This window comes from Haemaphysalis longicornis, unplaced genomic scaffold (genome assembly GCF_048455015.1).
Source record: "Haemaphysalis longicornis isolate Haplotype H1 unplaced genomic scaffold, Haemaphysalis longicornis Haplotype H1 scaffold_1, whole genome shotgun sequence".
Taxonomy (NCBI): domain Eukaryota; kingdom Metazoa; phylum Arthropoda; class Arachnida; order Ixodida; family Ixodidae; genus Haemaphysalis; species Haemaphysalis longicornis.
Window position 1 is genome coordinate 466147791 of NW_027526203.1, and position 18281 is coordinate 466166071.

The 18281-nt window shown below is 53.0% G+C and overlaps 1 protein-coding gene and 1 non-coding gene across 2 annotated transcripts in view; one reads left to right on the plus strand and one right to left on the minus strand.

Annotated features, from left to right (window-relative positions):
• Window positions 1-18281, plus strand: part of LOC144156213 (pseudouridylate synthase TRUB1-like) — a 356387-nt gene that overhangs the window by 108128 nt on the left and 229978 nt on the right. The gene's annotated exons all lie outside the window — the stretch shown is intronic.
• On the minus strand, window positions 14191-14274 carry Trnas-gcu (transfer RNA serine (anticodon GCU)). The gene has a single exon. It is a non-coding gene; the product is annotated as a tRNA-Ser (tRNA).

An 18281-nucleotide genomic window follows, 5' to 3' on the forward strand; every position in this document is an offset into this window, starting at 1 on the left:
AGTTACCAAAGATTACCCCTACGAAGGTCTACATAAATTAGGATTTAAAAAAAAAAACTTGCCTGCAACAAGGTGAGACGTATTTTCCGAAATCCATCACTATTATTTTGTGGGGATCCTTCGAATCCCCTTTTCCTCCTCCCGCGAATCCGACCTTCAAACGAGCGCGCTTTCCCGCGCCGCACGTGACGCCACCTGGGGGACCAACGCGGCGGCGGGCGCCATCTGAAAGAAGGGGAACAGCGCAAATTTGACAGACACGAGAAGAAGGAGACGACACGCACAGCGCTGACTTACAACAGTTTATTCTTTACCGCTCGGGCACATATATACCACCACGGTTAAAAATACAAGGAAAAGCAAGACTAACACGATAGTGTCTCTTATCACCATTGGTCGTCACACATCACCATTCGCTCTGCGCCACAAAAACACGTGCTGCACTAACCTGGGGTCAAAAAATCTAATTCTTTTTGGGAGAGGGTCATCTGCCCCGCCGCCGCAGTCGCTCCTTCTCACCCGGGAACCTCAAACCAGTTTAGATGTATTTTCACAAATCCGTCACTATTAATTAGACCAGTCATTTTGTGGACCTTTTTTCGTCTGAGCATTGGAGGAAATGTGCATAGAAATTTAGTATTAGAATTGCCTTCGCGAATGCTTCATTAACGTTAGGTCCGTAAATCTATCGGAACTAACTCAAAAAAATATCGAAATTTATCGGAATTTAAGTAAGCGAATCCTCAGCCCCTAGCAAGGCCAAATAAATTCTCACTTCGAGGAATCGTAACCCAAAGAGAGCACTCCCCCAAATGATCAACCTCTGAACCAAGCACTTGGTGCTACGCATCTCTAGGAATGCATCTCTCCGGCGAGCTTTGCTCCATAAGACGAGAGTTTTGAATTCTTTATAGTATACATAAGGTTAAAGGTATTTCAATACATTCCTAAATATATATCTCTTATACCCGCGCAGAGCTCGACTTCGTTTCCTGTGACGAAGCATTACTGCAATACATATGCCAGCAAAGTAAATTCGATTACTAAATGCGTAAGCAGTTCTAACTCAACAATGAAATTGGTCTGTCTATATTAACGTTTGAAGAGTCATGTTTTTTCCGTGTACCAAAAATTATCTTAATGATGAGTTCTAGCGCCGTCATACCGCAACATCAGAACCATTATACTGCCGCAGAAAATTTGTATTCCCAGCAAGGCATTTCAGTAAAGCACTGAAGTCGAATTTAAAGAGTGTCGGCAGATAGCGCCTCATAGGGATACACGGGGTCTTGTCGAGGTATATAATAAAGGGACCTCGCGGCGTCATAACTTCATAACAACCTCCTTATATTGCCCCCGGAAAAACTTCTTCCCAACAGTGCATTCGTGTAGATTAGATTTTGTGGAGGTATCTAGTACACGGGCCTGAGGCCCCCATATGTATGTATGTATTTATTGTACAATAAAAAAAGGAAGGTCCACCAACAGGCGTAAATTGTCTCGCCCAGGGGCGGACACCGGAACGCCTGCTGGTGTAGGGGATGTGGGATAGGGAGGAAAGAGTACATAGGAATAGGGGGATAGGGTAGAGGGCTTACATAAATATATAACACAATGGCAAGATTAAGAAGGGACATACTATATACAACGTATAGGTGAAGAAAAAAAGCGAAGCCCTAGACATAAATAAGCATCAAGGTGCAGGACACCAAGGTGTAGCAAAAAGGACACCTGCACACACGCACACACACACATATATCAACGCACAGGAAAGCTATAACAGCAGCAGCACTCCACTGCACCCTGGGCAGTTATTTGAAGTTGTTGCGTAGTGCGCTGTGGAGCCCCGAGGCACCCAGGTATGCTCCCAGGGCCTCGAGCACTTTGTCCCGCTCCCTGGCACTGCGTGGGGGCCGAAGCAGTTCCTCGAGCAGCCGCACTCCTTGTGGCACGGCCAGAAGCTCCACCCGCCCTGCCGCAAACTTGGGGTACTCGTAAGTAGATGCGGCAGAGACTGCACGGGCGCTCGGCAGTGAGTGCAGGCGGGGCTGGCCACCCTCCCCAGTCGTTGTTTCCGCTCTGCCGTCCACGCGTCCCCCACGCGGAAGCGCAGGATGGCCGAGCGCAGTCGACGAGGTGATGCCTGCACAGGCGGCAGACCCCCTCCGACACGCAGCCGCGGGTCTGGATGCCTGGTGCGGAGGTGTCGTTGGATGAGCAGGCGGGCGTCGTCCGCTGCTGCCTGGGCCACCATGTCCGAGGGAGGCAGCGCGTGTCCCCTGGCGGCCAGCTCGTCCGCCCGCTCGTTGCCATCCAACCCGATGTGGGCGGGGACCCATTGCAGGCACAGCCGAGTGCCCCGGTCCGCCAGCTGCGCCGCTTTCTCCCGGATGCCCCGCACCAACAGGGAGTGCGAGTCGCCGTCCCGTAGACGCGCCAGGGCCACCCGGGTGTCGCACAGCAGGGCACAGCGCTCGGGCAAGGGCTTTAACTCCAGCAGCAGGTCCAGGCCCAGTCCGACACCCACCAGCTCGGCTGTGGCCGAAGATGACGCATAGGGCAGCCGCGCCTGCCGGGTGGCCTCTCCCAGCACGGCGGCCGCTGCGGCCGACCCCTGCTGCTGCCGCACCGAGCCGTCCGTGTAAACAAGGGCGTGGCTTTCGAGGTCGCCCCACACGACGCCCCGTGTCAGCTGCAGTTGTCCGCATGGGGGCGTCCGCCGCTTGCTGCGCAGACCTGGGATGTCCAGCCTCACGTCAGCTGTCAGAGCAGGAGCCGGGCCACCAGGTTGCGCATCCACGGGGGCCACCACCTCTTCGTAGAGCGCGAGCATGCGTCCCATGCGCGAGCGGTGGTGGCCCCTCAGTCGCTGCAGCAGCGGGTAGGCTCCCTCGGCGCGCCACAGCCGGTCAATTTGGCCAAGCGCCCGCCGGTCAGCCGTCATCTCGAGGGCCCACGCTTCGCCACGGCCAGCGTCTTCTCGCACGACGAGCTCTGGGGCAGGCCGAGGCAAGCGCGGATCCCCTTGCGGTGATTCCTTTCCAGCTGCCGCCAGGTCGGTTTCCACAGGCTCACCAGCGGCAGCGCATACATGAGGAGACCCACAGCGGAGGCGTTGTACAGCCGGAGAGCCGTCCGCTGTGAGCAACCCCTGTCCCGGGCCACCATCTTGTGCACTGCCGTGGTGGCCAGCTGCGCCCTGCCTCGGAGCTCCTTGGCTGCCTGCCGGAAGTTCAGCCGGTGGTCCAGGGTGAGTCCCAGGTACCGCACCCTGGTCTTCCCCTGGAGCTCCTCACCATCGATGGTCAGGCGCCGGGTCCGAGCACGGGCGGCGGCGTCTGGATGTACCAGCATGGCGTCTGTCTTTGTCGCCGACAGCTGTAGGCCGACGCCCGCCAGCTTGGCCCGGACTGCATCCATGGCCGCCTGCAGCTGCCGCACAATGGCTCGGCCCTGACCCTCTGGCCCCAGCGCCCACAAGGCGATGTCATCGGCATACACCGAAATGTACACTCGGTGGCCCCCTCCTCTGGGCAGGCAACCTGGTAGGGCGGCCATCACCAGGTTGAAGAGGAAGGGGCTGATGACGGAGCCCTGTGGGGTGCCCACGTCCACCTGCCGGGGGGCCGACAGGGCGTCCCCCACCTGCACCTGCGCCGTGCGGCCCGTCAGGAACGCTTTGACAAAGCCCCGCAGCTTGCCCCCAATGCCAGCCTCCTCCATGGCCAGGGAGATGGCACGACGCTGCAGGTTGTCGAAGGCGCCCTTCATGTCCAGCAGCACCAGGGCCGCCACCTGCTTGGAGGCCATGGCGTGTTCAAGGGCCGCCACGACGTCGGCGATGGAGTCGGTGGCTGCCCGGTGCCTCCGGAAGCCCGTTAGCTGCTGGGGGATGGACTCTTCCTTCGCTGCGATGGCCTCCATCCTCCGCAGTGCCACCCAGTCGAGCAGCTTGCAGACACAGGATGTGAAGGCCACAGGCCGGTACGCCGTGACTGCCACAATGCCCTTGCCTGGCTTTGGGATGGGCCGCAAGATGGCTAGCAGCCACTCTGGTGGCAGCCGGCCGGTGTCCCAAATAACGTTGTAGGCGGCCAGGAGCCGGCCGAACCCCACCTCATCCAGATTGCGCATCATCTGGTAGGTGAGGCCAGTTGCCCCTGGCGCCGACTTACGCTTGCAGCTGCGGAGGGCACTGCGGAGCTCAGTCTCCGTGATAGGGGCGTTGTTGAGGGGGTGATGCACCTCCCCCGTCTCAGTAACAGCAGCAGCGGGCCCCGGTTCCGCCTGGTGTGGCAGCAGGAAGTGTGCAGCGAAGAGGTTGGCCAACTCCGCAAAGCTGGCCCGCTTGCGGATGGCCATGGCAGCCAGGGGGTTGCGGTTTCTCTGGGGCTTCAGGATGGTGATGAAGATGCTCCAGTGCCGGCGGCAGCGTGGGGCGGCCTCCGAGCTGACGCATAGCTCGGCCAAGCGCTGCCGGCTCAGGCGGTTGGCGTGACGGCGGCAAGCCGCATCCACTCGCCGGTACGCCGTCCAGTCCGCCCGCTCCCCCGAGCACTGGGCCTTCCTCTCCGCACGGTTCCGCACCACCCGCAGCTGCAGCAGCTTCAGGCCCGGCGTGGTGGCCCCCCTCTGCTACCGTGCAGCTCTGCGTGGCTTGCCTGGCGCTGCAAACCAGGCCCGGGAACAGCTCGGCTCCTTCCCCCAGGTCCTGCTCGGCAAGGCGACGCCGGAACAGGAGTGGGTGACGTGGTGCAGTGCGGCTCGCTTGGCTGTCCTGTCGCGTGGTGCGATGTGCAGCGGGTAATGGTCGGATCCCCACGTGCTGGGCTCCCTCCTCCAGATGGCCTCAACCCCGGCTGACACTAGTTGTGAGATCAATGGTGGTGGCTGCGCTATTGCCACGCCGGAAGGTGCTCTCACCAGTAGACGTTCGTTTTCAGCGAGAATGTTAAGCGCCTAAATATCAACTACCAAGTTATCTCGATAAGAGCAGCCTCAGTAGAAAAATTAGGCCGAAAACCAAACTGACAGGGGGTCGTGGTTGAAATTTGGAGATATATTTCCACAGCCTAGTTACAATAAGTTTTTCTATTAACTTGCTGAAAAAGGGCAGTATGGTTATGGAGCGATAGTTATTTAACATACCACGATCACCTTTCTTATGAACGGGTACTACTTTTCTTTTCTTAAGTTCAGACGGAAAAACGCCAGACCTAAAAATATTGTTAATGACATGGGCGATTACAATGGAAAGTTCGTTGGCGACAAGTTTCACCCTAGCAGCATGGATACTATCCAATCCAGCCCCACAACTTTTTAGGGCTTTGATCACTTGCACTATTTCCTCGGGTGATGTGGGCTGCAAGTAGAATGAATGGGGACAACGAGTGCAAGGTGCAAAATTTGATGTTGCGGTAGAACTTTAATTACAGAAATGGTCATTAAAACATTAGCTATTTCAGCAGGGTTACTAAAAACATTTGTGCCATGACTAACCTCTTTTATTTCAGGTGTGTGGTGCGACTGATTTAGAAATTCCTTTATGACTTTCCAGTTCTTATAGGTATTGTTGCCATTTTTATTTATTTGGTCAAGATAGTACTTTTTCTTTGCTACTTTTAATAGCATGGTCAGCTTATTTGAATAAAGCTTGAACCTATTCAAGAGATGCATCTTAAATGGTTGGCGCCGAACTTTCTTTCGTAGGTTAGACCGCTTGCGTATGGAGCGTAAAAGCCCGTCGGTTAACCAGGGATTTCTAGGAACATTAAATGCTTTGTCGTAGCAGCTAAAAGTCGTACATGCAGTAATCGCATCAATTATTTTCTCAGACATGCTGTTATAGGCAGCATTGGGATCATTGTTACTTAAAAACATCACTCCAGTGGCACAACTGATTAATCGACAAAATTTACTTTTATCAAAGCATTGCTTGTGAAAAGTTTCTGGCGTAATTTCCATCGGGCTTTCAATTAACATAAAAACGGCACAATGATCTGTTATGTCACAGTCTACGACTCCAGCGCTCTGAGAGAAGGAAACATTGGAGAGACTATGATCAATTACAGTGCCCAGGCCATGACCGGAAGAACGAGTCGGCAAGTTGATTAACGACTGCAAACCATGACCGAGAATGCAGTTAATATATTCCGAGCATGAAGTGTCAGTGAGGTCAATTATGTTTAACATCGCCAGTAATAATTATGTTTTTGTTTTGGTACGTAAGACAGTTTAAAATGTTTTCAAGTTCATTGCAGAAGCCAGAATAAGATGAGGCGGGGGAGCGATAGATTGAACCAACAACCGTTTGCCTATTTGGCAGGAAAGACTGGTCAAACTCAAGCCAGACAGATTCACACTTATCAGTAGAAAATTTTAAGTCATAGCGGCGAGAGTACCTCAGTGAGTTAGAAACATACATGGCACATCCGCCATGACGGCTGTCTGGGCGATGGGAAAATTCCGATATATAACCAGTTAAGCCGAACAGTTGGTCATTAGTAGGTAACAGCCAAGTTTCGGAAAGGCAGATAAGAGAGAAGTTTTCTGCCTCGAATGTTGTTCCAGCTCAGACATGCGTTGGGTCAGCTGCTCATTTTTTTTCGTGAGCTCTTTGTTCTCCTTTTGCAGCAACTCTTGGTTCTTTTTTACTTCCTCATAAAGCCCATTGAAAAGTTTAAGGCTCTCATGCATTTCTCCTAGTTCCTTGCGAAGTACTTCAACTTCCTTGGCTAATTCAGCGTTGGTAGGCATTTCAACAGTTCTACTACACCACCGCTCAAAGAAACAAAGAAACAACAGCACACTTGTTACTGGCAGCAGCAAGACAGCATAACAAAAAAAAAATTGAAGTGAAACAATTCCAACCTGCACGGTGATTGCAAAAAGAAAAAAGACATCCCCCTCGCGAGGGCACGATATCAAATGCACAGCATTTCCGAGGGGGTGCACCGGCAAGTCGTATCTCTCGATCGCGGGACCCGTGTCGCCATCTTTCGGAGGCGCGGGACAACTTGTGGCGCTTTCGAAACAAACCAGAAATGAGTGAAGGATATAAGGCGCGTTCGGTGCATCCAAATCTGTGTCGGTTTCGTGGCTCGGTCGGCAGTGCGCCGGGCACCTTGCGTTCCGCCCGCGGCGTCATGGGTTCGAAACCGGGCGCCGGAAACTGTTATTCTTATAGCGTAGTGGCCTGGCTGCGGACTACGACAAGGCGCGCCTGCGGAATACGACAAGGCACGCCAACGCCGCGTGACATTGTGAGTTACTAAAATGCTATGCATTTAAAGGAGCCATGAAGAGAATACACAAGTTTGGTTCATTCGAAAGATTGCCTCGTTAGAACCATAACGACACCACTTATAACGCAAACTTCGCTCAAATAAGCTACATAATTATGAAGAAAGGAAATGACCATGCGACCCGGGTCACCAGCTCATTTTCCGCAACAGAACCTGTGATGTCACTTGGGAATGCTCTGCGATTGGCGGAGGCCGGCAAAAGCAAACGCATGTTAGCCAGTGCTTACAGTTTGCTTAGCGAACTAAATATTTAGCCCGTGACACATACTGCACATTCTTTTTATGACAAAGAACGGTGGAGTAAACGGTTGAAGGTCCGAACGAACACGCAAGCGTGTGCGCCAATGCTTACGAAACAAGCGCCGGCCGAGCTCGACATCTCGCCGTCGCGCAGACGAATTTTCGGGTTCGAGGCTCTTCGGGGCCAACGAACCGTTCCAGCACGCACAGCCGCGACCTTGGTTCGTATCGTAATCCCTTCACAGGAGGTTGGCCGTCATATCGCCAACCAGCAAAGGTAAAAATAGAAACGAGGGGAGTAAGGAACAGCAAGAAGCGACGAGATAGTGCCAGTCGTCGCGTAAGTTTCGAATGGTGTTGCCTTGCTGCTGTCGTTACGAGCTCGTTTCCAGTTTATAACCACTGAAAACTTCAGTTTGTTCGAGTACTTTACAATGAAATTTCGTTGCTGCGTTTTGAAATGCCCATGTAGTACGGGCAAATCGTCGAGGGAGTGCGACATCCCCGCCGGTGAAGAGATCTCCTTTCATGTGCTGCCCAACGACGAACCTAGGCGAAGCAAGTGGCTACGTTTTGTGAACTTTGCAAACGGAGGACAAAGAGAGCTAAAGGAAGTACGAGTGTGCTCGCTTCATTTCCGAGGAAGTGATTACGGCAGGGACCCTTACGTTAGCTCACTCCTGGGACATGCTGGCGCTCGTCGCCGACTTCGTCAAATCGCTCTGACCTTGGGGAAAAAATGCCATAAACACCGCGCATTGACGCTCGTATCTCTCTGGTCGAAGCAGAGAGCTCGCGCGAACGGCTTTCCATACACGACACCGGCCAACTGGCATAAGTGATACTGCTACTGAAATTGAACTATTATTAACCGTAATCAAAATACGGCACATACGCACCAGTCTATATTCGTCCGTCGCGACGGGGCTGACGAGGCAGCGGTGCCGACGGCTGGGCGTTCGTCTGTTGTGGCTATCGCGGAATGGTCGCTTTCCCGTCCACCGCGTATCCCACAACTCTTACCGCTCGTGCACTTAGAAGCATTGAGCGTTTTAGTGGTGTGAGGTTGTTAAACGCAAGCCCGAGCTCCTCGGCGAGAGTTTTGGTCTCCGGATCAGGCGATTCCATGACTAGGGCTGCGGGTGCACTAGGTTTTACTAGTATTTTTAAAATGGCCACCGTCTCGATCTTCTCCCGCGTGTGGGTGCTATATGGAGTCGACATACTAAGTATCTGTTTCATGGACCGGCTCGTATGACGCCATTGTTCACGTCACCAAATGTGCAGTTTTAGCGGGAGATTTAAAATTTTGGCTTAAATTGCCTTATTTCTCCGTGAATAAAGCATCATTTGCTTCCGGGAAAGCGCTTGGGGTACTATGAAACACCTAATCTTTCGAATAAAACAAACTTTTGTTTTCTCGTCATGGCTTCTTTAAAAGCGCGGAAGTCAGGCGATTGTGCTGCGCTGCCCCGCTGCTGCCAAGTGGTTGGTCCGTCGCTGCGGCCTTGCTTTATAGCGATGACCCCTGGTGGCGATGCGGTGAAGCGGGTGTCGCTGACTTGTTAATGATCACGTGTTTAAGCGTGCTTGTTCCACACGTGCGGCGGCCGGGTGATGTCGTTCCGTCTCTCGTATCTGCACGGTGATTGCAAAAAGCGCGGAAGTCAGGCGATTGTGCTGTGCTGCCCCGCTGCTGCCAAGATGTTTGTGTAACACATCAACTCACGCCCGAACCACTCGATTGAGGAGGACAGCCGAATAACCGCTATGAGCCATGTAATTTCGACATCTAAATCTCCCACCAGCACAACCGGAATTTAATCGGTAGCGGCATGAAGCATAGCTGTGCGTACACGCCCACCTTTTTCTACCCGCAAACCGTGCACGCATAAACGGGGAACCGGCGATGGCGTATACTTAGGCGTGAAAGACAGCGGCGAAAATGTCGCTCGGAAGGTCTTCCAAGCTGAAAAATAAATATTGACACAAGCCGGCGTTCCAACTGGGGGAATTCCTCTTCTACCGGGAGGGATTCACTGCTACTTGGTGAAGTGCATTTGAGTGGAAATAGCGACGGCGGCTTTAGGTGGTTTTAGCGGGCAGCCCTTTGGTAGCCGTTACTCGGGCTTCGAGGGTGCGGCGCCTGTTAATTTACGCGTAACCGAGTGAGCGAACGCGGCAGCAATGAAAGAAAGAAAACGGAGAGCGTCTAGCGAATGGTGAAGTTAACGTCACTAAATAAAGGCTTTTAGAGTATCGACATCTTTTCTGTCATTGTTATGTGCCGCCAGGATTTTCATTTGTCGGTCGGCACTACGTGATATTTGTTTACATATGGGCGCAGCCATTTGGCTTCTCGGCGCCCCTCCTCTCTTTCTCTCTCTGCTGCACGGACGCAAGAGCGGCCGTCACACTCTACTCGTCACAACAGGCTGCGGTTTCGTGGGGAGAGATGGCAACACTGCAAGCCAGAAACAAAATGGCCCCCAGACGCTAGGTCATGGAGGAAAGAATACTCAGGAGAGGCCCCTAGCATCCCAATGCATTGCGAAAAGTGTGGAGGAAGTTACGTCATTTTTCTTGAGCCCATGGACAATGTTGCTTACTCGTTTACAACTGCGGCGGCCAAATTTGGGCAAATAGAACGGACAAATTTTTAAGGCGCTTGGTATGTCGCTGCCTCGCTACGCTTGCAAACCAACGCAGTCGCTACGACAAACGTTTTTAAATTAGGCCAGTTTGAAAACTCTGCCGTCGGAGGCGTCTGCGTTCGCCATCCCGCGAGCCTGTTGCTATGACAACGACAAACGCTACTTTGCCAGGCTTAAGAGCTGAAAAATCGTCCTTCTATCTCAAAAACGAAGGCCGTTTTTCCATTGAAACTTTGGGTGAGGGTTAGAATGGGCAAATTGAAGGCGAAATCAACAGCTTAGAACACGATATCGCAGCGAGGAATTAGCGACGAAGCTGTTTTCGCTTCGAAGCGGGAGGGCAGGGCGACGCCATGTTAGTCAAATCAAACCGGAGACAGCAAAGTATGATGGGATAGAGTGCTGGGCTCCGTGGGCTCAAGTCATGGCGGGACTCGGCTTCACAAATGTGACGTCAGGGCCTCTCCTAACCTTTTCTTTCCTCCATGCGCTAGGTGAAGCATAGTACGACACGTGCGGCTACGGCGTCATCTCTCTCCCTGCCTTTCCCTCACACATGTTTCTTGTGTCGCCACCAAGGAGCGCCCTCCCCCTGACACTTTCCCTAGACGCTGTTCCATTCTCCACTAATCCAAACCACGTGACGTTTGCGCGGGAGGTTCAAACACGATATGCAACAACATGCTCGCTGCTCCCTTGTGCGGGGCTAATCCGAACCACGTGACATTTGCGCGGGAGGTTCAAACATGATTTGCAACACGCTGGCCGGCGGCGGCGGCGCACTGCGAGGTAGCAGCAGAGTAGCGCACGCCGCCGTACGTTCGCTGATCACGCGAACACTTCCGGAGACGCAGCAGAAATGCGCCGTGAGATGTCATTACCGAGAAGACTGCAACTCGCGCTGCGCACAAATTTCATATTAGGGAGTGCAGTATAATTGTCAGTGTATTTTTCACGCCCATCCGTGCTTCTACTTATTATTCACAATCACCTGATAACCGCACTACCACTGTTAGCTGCGGACTGCGCAACTTGCCAAAGGGGCATCGGTGGAGGCGAGGGGGAAAATAGTTGTGAAAATGTCAACGGTGGTGAGGAGGAGCCCTTACGCGGCGCCGAGTGGGGGGTTGGGGGGGGGGGGGTTAGATATATACTGCTTTGCAGGAAAACATTTACTGTGAAGGCATGGAACCCACAAGCAGGGCGGTCGACGCTTACAGAATACATCTTCGTGAATATAGGGGCTCCTACACGCAGGCACTAAATGTGGGACGGGATACAGAGAGGTAACACGTGCGCGCGAGGCGGCTAGCGCATGGTCATATGTACAAAGGCAAAAAAAAAGAACACAATACACAGGGGGAGGGGGGGGGACTACAAAACGCTACAAGGAAATACAACCAACCATTCGGACCAGTGACTCCAGACTCCAGAGCACGGCCTGCGTGAACCGAGGACTACTACCGAACAATCCTAACGCTAACCCTAGTCGTGGATGGCCTTAACACTACAGTCCGACAACAATAAATCTCAAGACCAGACGGCTTCGCTGGGAAGCTCGCTTTTGGGGCCGGTCTGCGGAGTGTGGACGGCTTTGTGGTTCAGGAGGACGAATGAGAAGTTCCCCTATCCAAGGCGCTGGTCGTGCCGCCGCGAACCTACCGACCGACTTCCGCTAAAGAAGCTTCACCCCCCCCCCCCCCCCTCACTGACTTAGGCATCGCAGCCTAGCGGCCATGCGGGCCTCGTTGGGAGAGTATTTTTGGCACAGTTTGGAACTCTGACGTCATAATGTGACGTGACAGCACCGAGGTAGCCACTTTCTTGGCTTGCCGCCTTCGGCGAGGCGAGGATGCGAGGAATCCTGAGGGTTGCCGCCGGAACTGACGTGCCGGAACAGAGTTGCAAGCAGATCTGCGGAACTTGGCGTGCTCGTTTTCCGTCCGAGCGCCCCTTGCAGTTCGCAGTGTTGCTTCATAACATCGTCTGTCGGTTGTGAGCCGTTGTCAGTGCACTATTAAAGCTAAATTGATGTTGGGGGAATGGCTAAGTGTCGTGACATATGTGCGGCCACCGCGTTGGTTTGTTTGGTGTGTGAACTGCCTCGTTCAATGTTTCGTCAAAGTAGGAACAGTTCAAGTCTATGCGATTATAATGAGCTTATACAACGAGAAATTTCTATTCCATCTGAGAAGACCTAAAATTCGTTCAACGTTACAGCTGCTTACATAAATTTAAATTTTTGTTGTATGAACGCTGGTGTGGTTATGGCTTTCTCTAGCGGCAGTAGGGTTGTTGTGTTTGGTTCATCCATCAAGGTGTACAGTGTTCTGTGTGTAACACATGGTCAATTTCTTCTAAATCACATGGGTAATGAATGAATGAATTTATTGTCAAGAAAAAGGAAAGGAAAGACCACCAGCAGGCGTAAATTGTCACACCTAGGGGTGGACACCGGAACGCCTGCTGGTGTGGGAGTTGGGGCAGAGGATGACAGATTCAGAGAGAGGAGAGACAGATGATAGAGGTGAGATATTTACAGAACACAGGGGAGAGAGGGGCATATTTACAAGTTAACACACACTCACACACCCACACAAAGTCTGGTCCAGAAAAAAAAGAAAAAAAAGGAACCCGGAAAAGTCCACACAGTCACTGGGCCAGGGAGTCAAGTGCAAGGCGGAGCCCTGAGGCATCCAGGTAGTCGCCCAGCGCCTCGTGGACGCTGTCCCTCTCCCTGGTGTGGCCCGGCGGCCATAGTAGCTCGTCTAGCGGCCGAGCCCTTCCCCCCATGGCGGCCAGCAGTTCCGGCCTCCCTGCCGCATACTCGGGGCACTCGAAGAGCAGGTGCGGCAGGGACTGGACAGGTGCGCGGCAGTGCCGGCAGGCAGGGCTGTCGGCCAGCTCCAGGCGGTGCTTTCGTTCTGCCGTTCACACAGCCTCCACGCGGAGGCGCAGGATTGCCGAACGCTGCTGTCGGGGCAGCCGTGCGGCCCGCACAGGTGGTGGGGCCTCTCCAGCAGCCAGCCGTGGGTCCGGGTGCTGTGCCCGCACGTGCCGCTGTATAAGCAGGCGGGAGTCGTCCGCCGCTGCCTGGGCATCCGTGGGCGAGGGCGTCAGCTCGTGGGCCTCGGCGGCCAGCTCGTCCGCCCGCTCGTTGCCCTCGAACCCGATGTGGCCGGGCACCCACTGCAGCCGCAGCCGGGCACCCCTGTCTGCCAGCCGCTCCGCCTTCTCGCGCACGCCCCGAACCAGAGGGTAGTGCGGGTCGCCCTCCCGGATGCGCAGCAGAGCAAACCGGGAGTCGCACAGCAGGGCGCAGCGCTCGGGTGCGGGCTCCAGCTCCAGCAGCAGATCTAGGCCCAGCTGGACCCCCACAAGCTCTGCCGTGGCCGAGGATGCGGCGTAGTGCAACCGGGCCTACCGGGTGGCCTCCCCTATCATGGCGGCCGCTGTAGACGAGCCCTGCCGCTGCCGCACAGAGCCATCCTAGTAGGCCAGGGTGCGGCCCTCCAGGTCTCTCCGGACGACGGCCCGGGCCAGCTGCAGCAACCCGCAGTGGGGCGTTCACCGCTTGCTGCGCAGGCCCGGAATCTCCAGGTGCAGCTCGGCCGCCAGGTCCGGAGGGCCGCTTGAGGGCCCCAAGTCTGTGGTGCCCACCACCTGCTCGTACCGGGCCAGTATGCGCCCTATGCGCGAGTGCCGGTGGGTGCGCAGCCGCTGCAGCAGGGAGCCGCCCCCCTCGGCTCGGCGCAGCCGGTCAATGTGGCCCAGGGCCCTCTGCTCGGCCGTCATCTCCAGCGTCCACACCCCTGCCTCGGCCAGCGTCCTGTCGCACTGCGAGTTTCGGGGCAGGCCCAGGCAGGCGCGGACGCCCTTTCGATGGTCGCCCTCCAGTTGCCGCCAGTTAGGTCTCCGCAGGGTGACGAGCGGCAGCGCGTACATCAGTAACCCCACGGCCGAGGCGCTGTACAGCCGCAGGGCTGTCTGCTGGGAGCAGGATGGGATTCGAACCCACGCGGGCAGAGCCCATTGGATTAGCAGTCCAACGCCTTAACCACTCGGCCACCTCGTCCGGTATTTGTCTTTTCTGGCACTCCACACTTTCACGTTTTCTTGGGTCAAAATAGTGTGAGCTAAAAGCTGCACAAACTTCGAGGGGAGCGCAAAATTCAATCCTTGTTTGTTTTTGTGGTGGTGGCGCAAGGAGTTTGCCCCTTAAAAGAGCTTTTTGTCTAAGTAGTATAGGTTGCAGAACACCAAAGCTCTGCAAGAAAGCTAAACGCCAAAAATAGCATATGGCTGACTTAACGACAGCAGCTAATTACCTTGACAATATATCACGTTTGAAAGACCCTTGCCAGGCAATTACCAGGTTGAACAGAAACAGGGCATATGGCAAACATGAGAAGGTTGCATAACGTAATTAGCGAAACTTAAGTCTCTGGTAGTAGGGTTTTGTTAGTTGACAAGCGGCGTTTGGCTTGTTCAGAAGTACATATTTGAAGCTGATGTTTATTTCTCCCGTATTCCCCTATTTTTTTGGGGGGGAGTGAATCTACACGTCTCGCATTGCACTGTCATTCTTTCCTGGAGCTGAGAACTCGAGACAGCGCGCAATGATCCAACGTGGTTGGTGGAGCCCTGGTAATGAAAAAAATGCGTAGAAAATATGTGCTCTGGCTTGACAAAAAGCTAAGGGCCAACTATTGGAGCAGGTTCACTCAGCAAATTGGGTCACATTTTAGAGTACAAAATAATGGCACAAAAGCATATTTGGATAGTAACGAGAATATATAAAACTGCTCGTAGAAAACAGAGCAGGGCTGAAGGTAGCTCGTATGAAGGGTTATTGACATGAGGATGAAATGTCCTCTACACCTCTGGGCTCTGAGTACCAAGTGAGACCTTTTTAAGGCAGCTAAGCCATGTTTATCCCCCAAAAAAGAAGGGGCCCCGCGCAGTGGCTGCAGAAAGGGAAGTCGCCTTGCCGAGGAATGTGTAGACTTGATGGATGTTCTGTTTGCATGCCGACACGCTGTGATCCGTGGAAAACCAGGGGACGCAATACACTCTCTTCACCCTTACGTGGTTGTGTTGCACTGGTATCCTCAAGGTTGTTTCACTGTTGGCATGACTGCAAAACTAACAGAGGATGCCCCACTGCCCCCCCCCTCTCCCTACATGCGTGATTTAGCTCCTGAACTTAGGAGCCACATCCACTTCTTAGCTACATAAAGACCTTCGCTACTATTCCGTATTTCTACTGTTTCTCTCATTCCATGTTCAAATGGTGATTTTAGCTTTCCAAAAACACAACGTCAGCTGTGTTACACATTACTTAAAGGGGTCCTGAAATACCTTCCGCCGATGCATAGATGTACATTTAACCAAATAAAGCAATGTATTAGCAATCTCCTCCCGAAAGAATTTTGTTAAAGCGATGAGTATTAGCTGAGAAATCGTAAATCGAAAACCGCGCATTATCGTCGCTCCGCGTTTCCTCCTCCTTTCGACTAACTCTCCGCTGTTGACGGCGCGAGAGCCTTGCCTCCCATGATGCTGCGCTCCTCAGCGGTGACGTACTTCCGCTATTGCACTGCTCAGACTGCCGTCTGCTACGGGCAAGCTTTGTTGACACCATGAATCCCGCACTCCTCTCAATGCTGGAAAAGCGAACGAAAAATCTGGCCGCATGTGTGCGGCGGCCTGGCTTTGCCCTTTCGCGGTGTACGTTGCTGCAGTTGCTATCGGCGGCACGTGACTTTATATCGGCGGTGAAGTCGCAGCCGCACGGGGAGGATCGTGCGCTCGTTCTCTTTGATGCACTTAGCACTGTTTATCCAAAAAGCGCCGTATCAGATGTGGCCTCGCTGGTGCCGGGTCTTATTTTCAGGCGGTCGTAATTCCTGCCGGCGGCATGTGAAAAATACATTTTAAACCGATACAGAACCCGTGCACAAAACGCTTCAATCATGTGACCACTTCAGCTTGGGGCGATGCGTGGTGGAGAGCGGCAACGTTGGCAAAACATGCTCCGCCGCGGCTATGAGCTTTCTAGCGCTGGAGCGAGCGCCATTTCTTTGACAATCTCAAACATCGGTTGCCTTGGCAACAAGGCACAAACCACTCTAGAAGTCCGTTATGGTTCCGTGATCCCGGTTCAGCTCGGGGCCCCACCTCGCGACATGTGGGCACTGTAGGCGTACCACTCACTCCCATTTGGAAGTGCGAGATGCGTTTGGCATTACAGGAGGCGATGGTGTGTGTGCTGTGTTGTGGACGCCTTTGTTTCGCGATGAAATGCGACGTTGTGTTTCTGCGGGTGGATAGTGCTTCCCATGTTCTGGATTATCTTTTTCGAGCGACGTACGACTCAACCTCGCATGGGGTATGTGCAGTGTGCGTGGCTAAAAGCCATCTCGGCTTGTGCGCCAGAGTTAAGTGACTTGCTGTTCGTCCCCGCAAACCGCGCGCCAGGTGAGTGCCGAATTTGCGACGGGCACGAGGAGGCAACCCATCGTCTCTCAATGGCGGTTCAGACTTGCAACGCATGTTGTGACGTTGTGTTCGTTCCAAATGCATCTCTGGATTGTTTTGAAGTTGAATAAAATGTGTGCGTCAAACCGGGGCATTCGGCTCAGGGCGTTCTCTGCGATTGCACGAAAGAAGTGTCACGAGTCTTCAAAGCTTTTTATATGAAACGTACTCAGGTAAGAGAATATCCATGTCGTGTTATGGCCGTGTTGCATTCAATACAAACGGTTAAGCGTTTGTTTACACTCGTTTCGTTTGTCGTAAAATGTCCAAGCACTCCGGCACTACGCTGACAGATCAGCCGGCGAGCCGACGCTGAGCAGACGACTCATCTCTTTGCCGGAAGTTCGCGAAAAAGTCGCCCAATAGCAGGATGTCTAGCTCATGACGAACATCTGGGAATCGATGACGTAGACATGTGAAGATGGCGGCGTCCAAAAACACGAAGGGAAGGATGAGAAAAAAGCGACAAACTTTGCAACAAAAGTGTGAGCTTTCCGCCACGCGTAAAATAGTAATACTTCGCACAGGTGACGTTGACGACCAAATCTAACGATTGCGCTAGTTCATTTAGTGTGCTAAGAACGCCTTTCAGGGCCCGTTTAAATTTAAACAAGAATTTTCAGCAGAATAGTATTCACATTTCTTTTTCATTCCCTGTGCGTTGAGTTTTTTCGCTTGGCAAGAGTTGACGCGGCCCACTGATCTTGAGTGGAAGCCATGGGCTGTGACTTCTCCTGTGTTTTGTGTCTATCCTTGCCATAGAGACAGTCTTTGCTGACAAGGCGTGCTACAGAGAAGGACATTCCAGGCACGTTGTTGGGACGCTCAGTGAGGTCGAAAGCAGCAGCTCACCTGAAAATGAGTTGTAGACATGTACAGAAACCACGTCCTATACTAACCTTCAATCCACTGTGTTTTTATTTTATTTGTTTTATTTACAGGTTCCTGCTAGCCTGGATTCCAGCCTTTGAGTAGGTGTGGGCGATACAACACAGAGAGAAAAAACGGGATAACATAAAAGTATAAAAATACCCTTCTATGGGTACAACACTTTAACCGAAAAAAAAAGAAAAAGAACTGTACAAGTGCAATCAGTAGGATAACCACTACACAAGAAGACTACATCATGCTGAATTCAACAGGGGACGAAGAAATGATGAGAGATCTGGACATTGCACAACATCAGCACGTAACAGATTCCACTCATGCCACGTACGGGGAAAAAAGGAATTTTTAAAGAGGTTTGTTTTACACGAAAATTCAGCGACTTTCATCGGGCGATTGGATCGTGTTGGGCGGCGAATGGCTGGGCGGCGAATAAGGCGTAATTACTGGCGAAATAGAAACAAGGACAAGAGAACGACCACTGGGCGACACTAATTTTGGTGCGATTTTACCGCCTTCACTATGATTTCAGTCATGACTGTGCTCTCCCATTTCTGCGTATGCCTTGTAAGAAGTGTAACCTGGTGTCCCCTGCAGTTACATTGAAATTAAGCTTTTTTAAGTGGTCACAGGGTTTAAACCTGCGACCACTACCTAT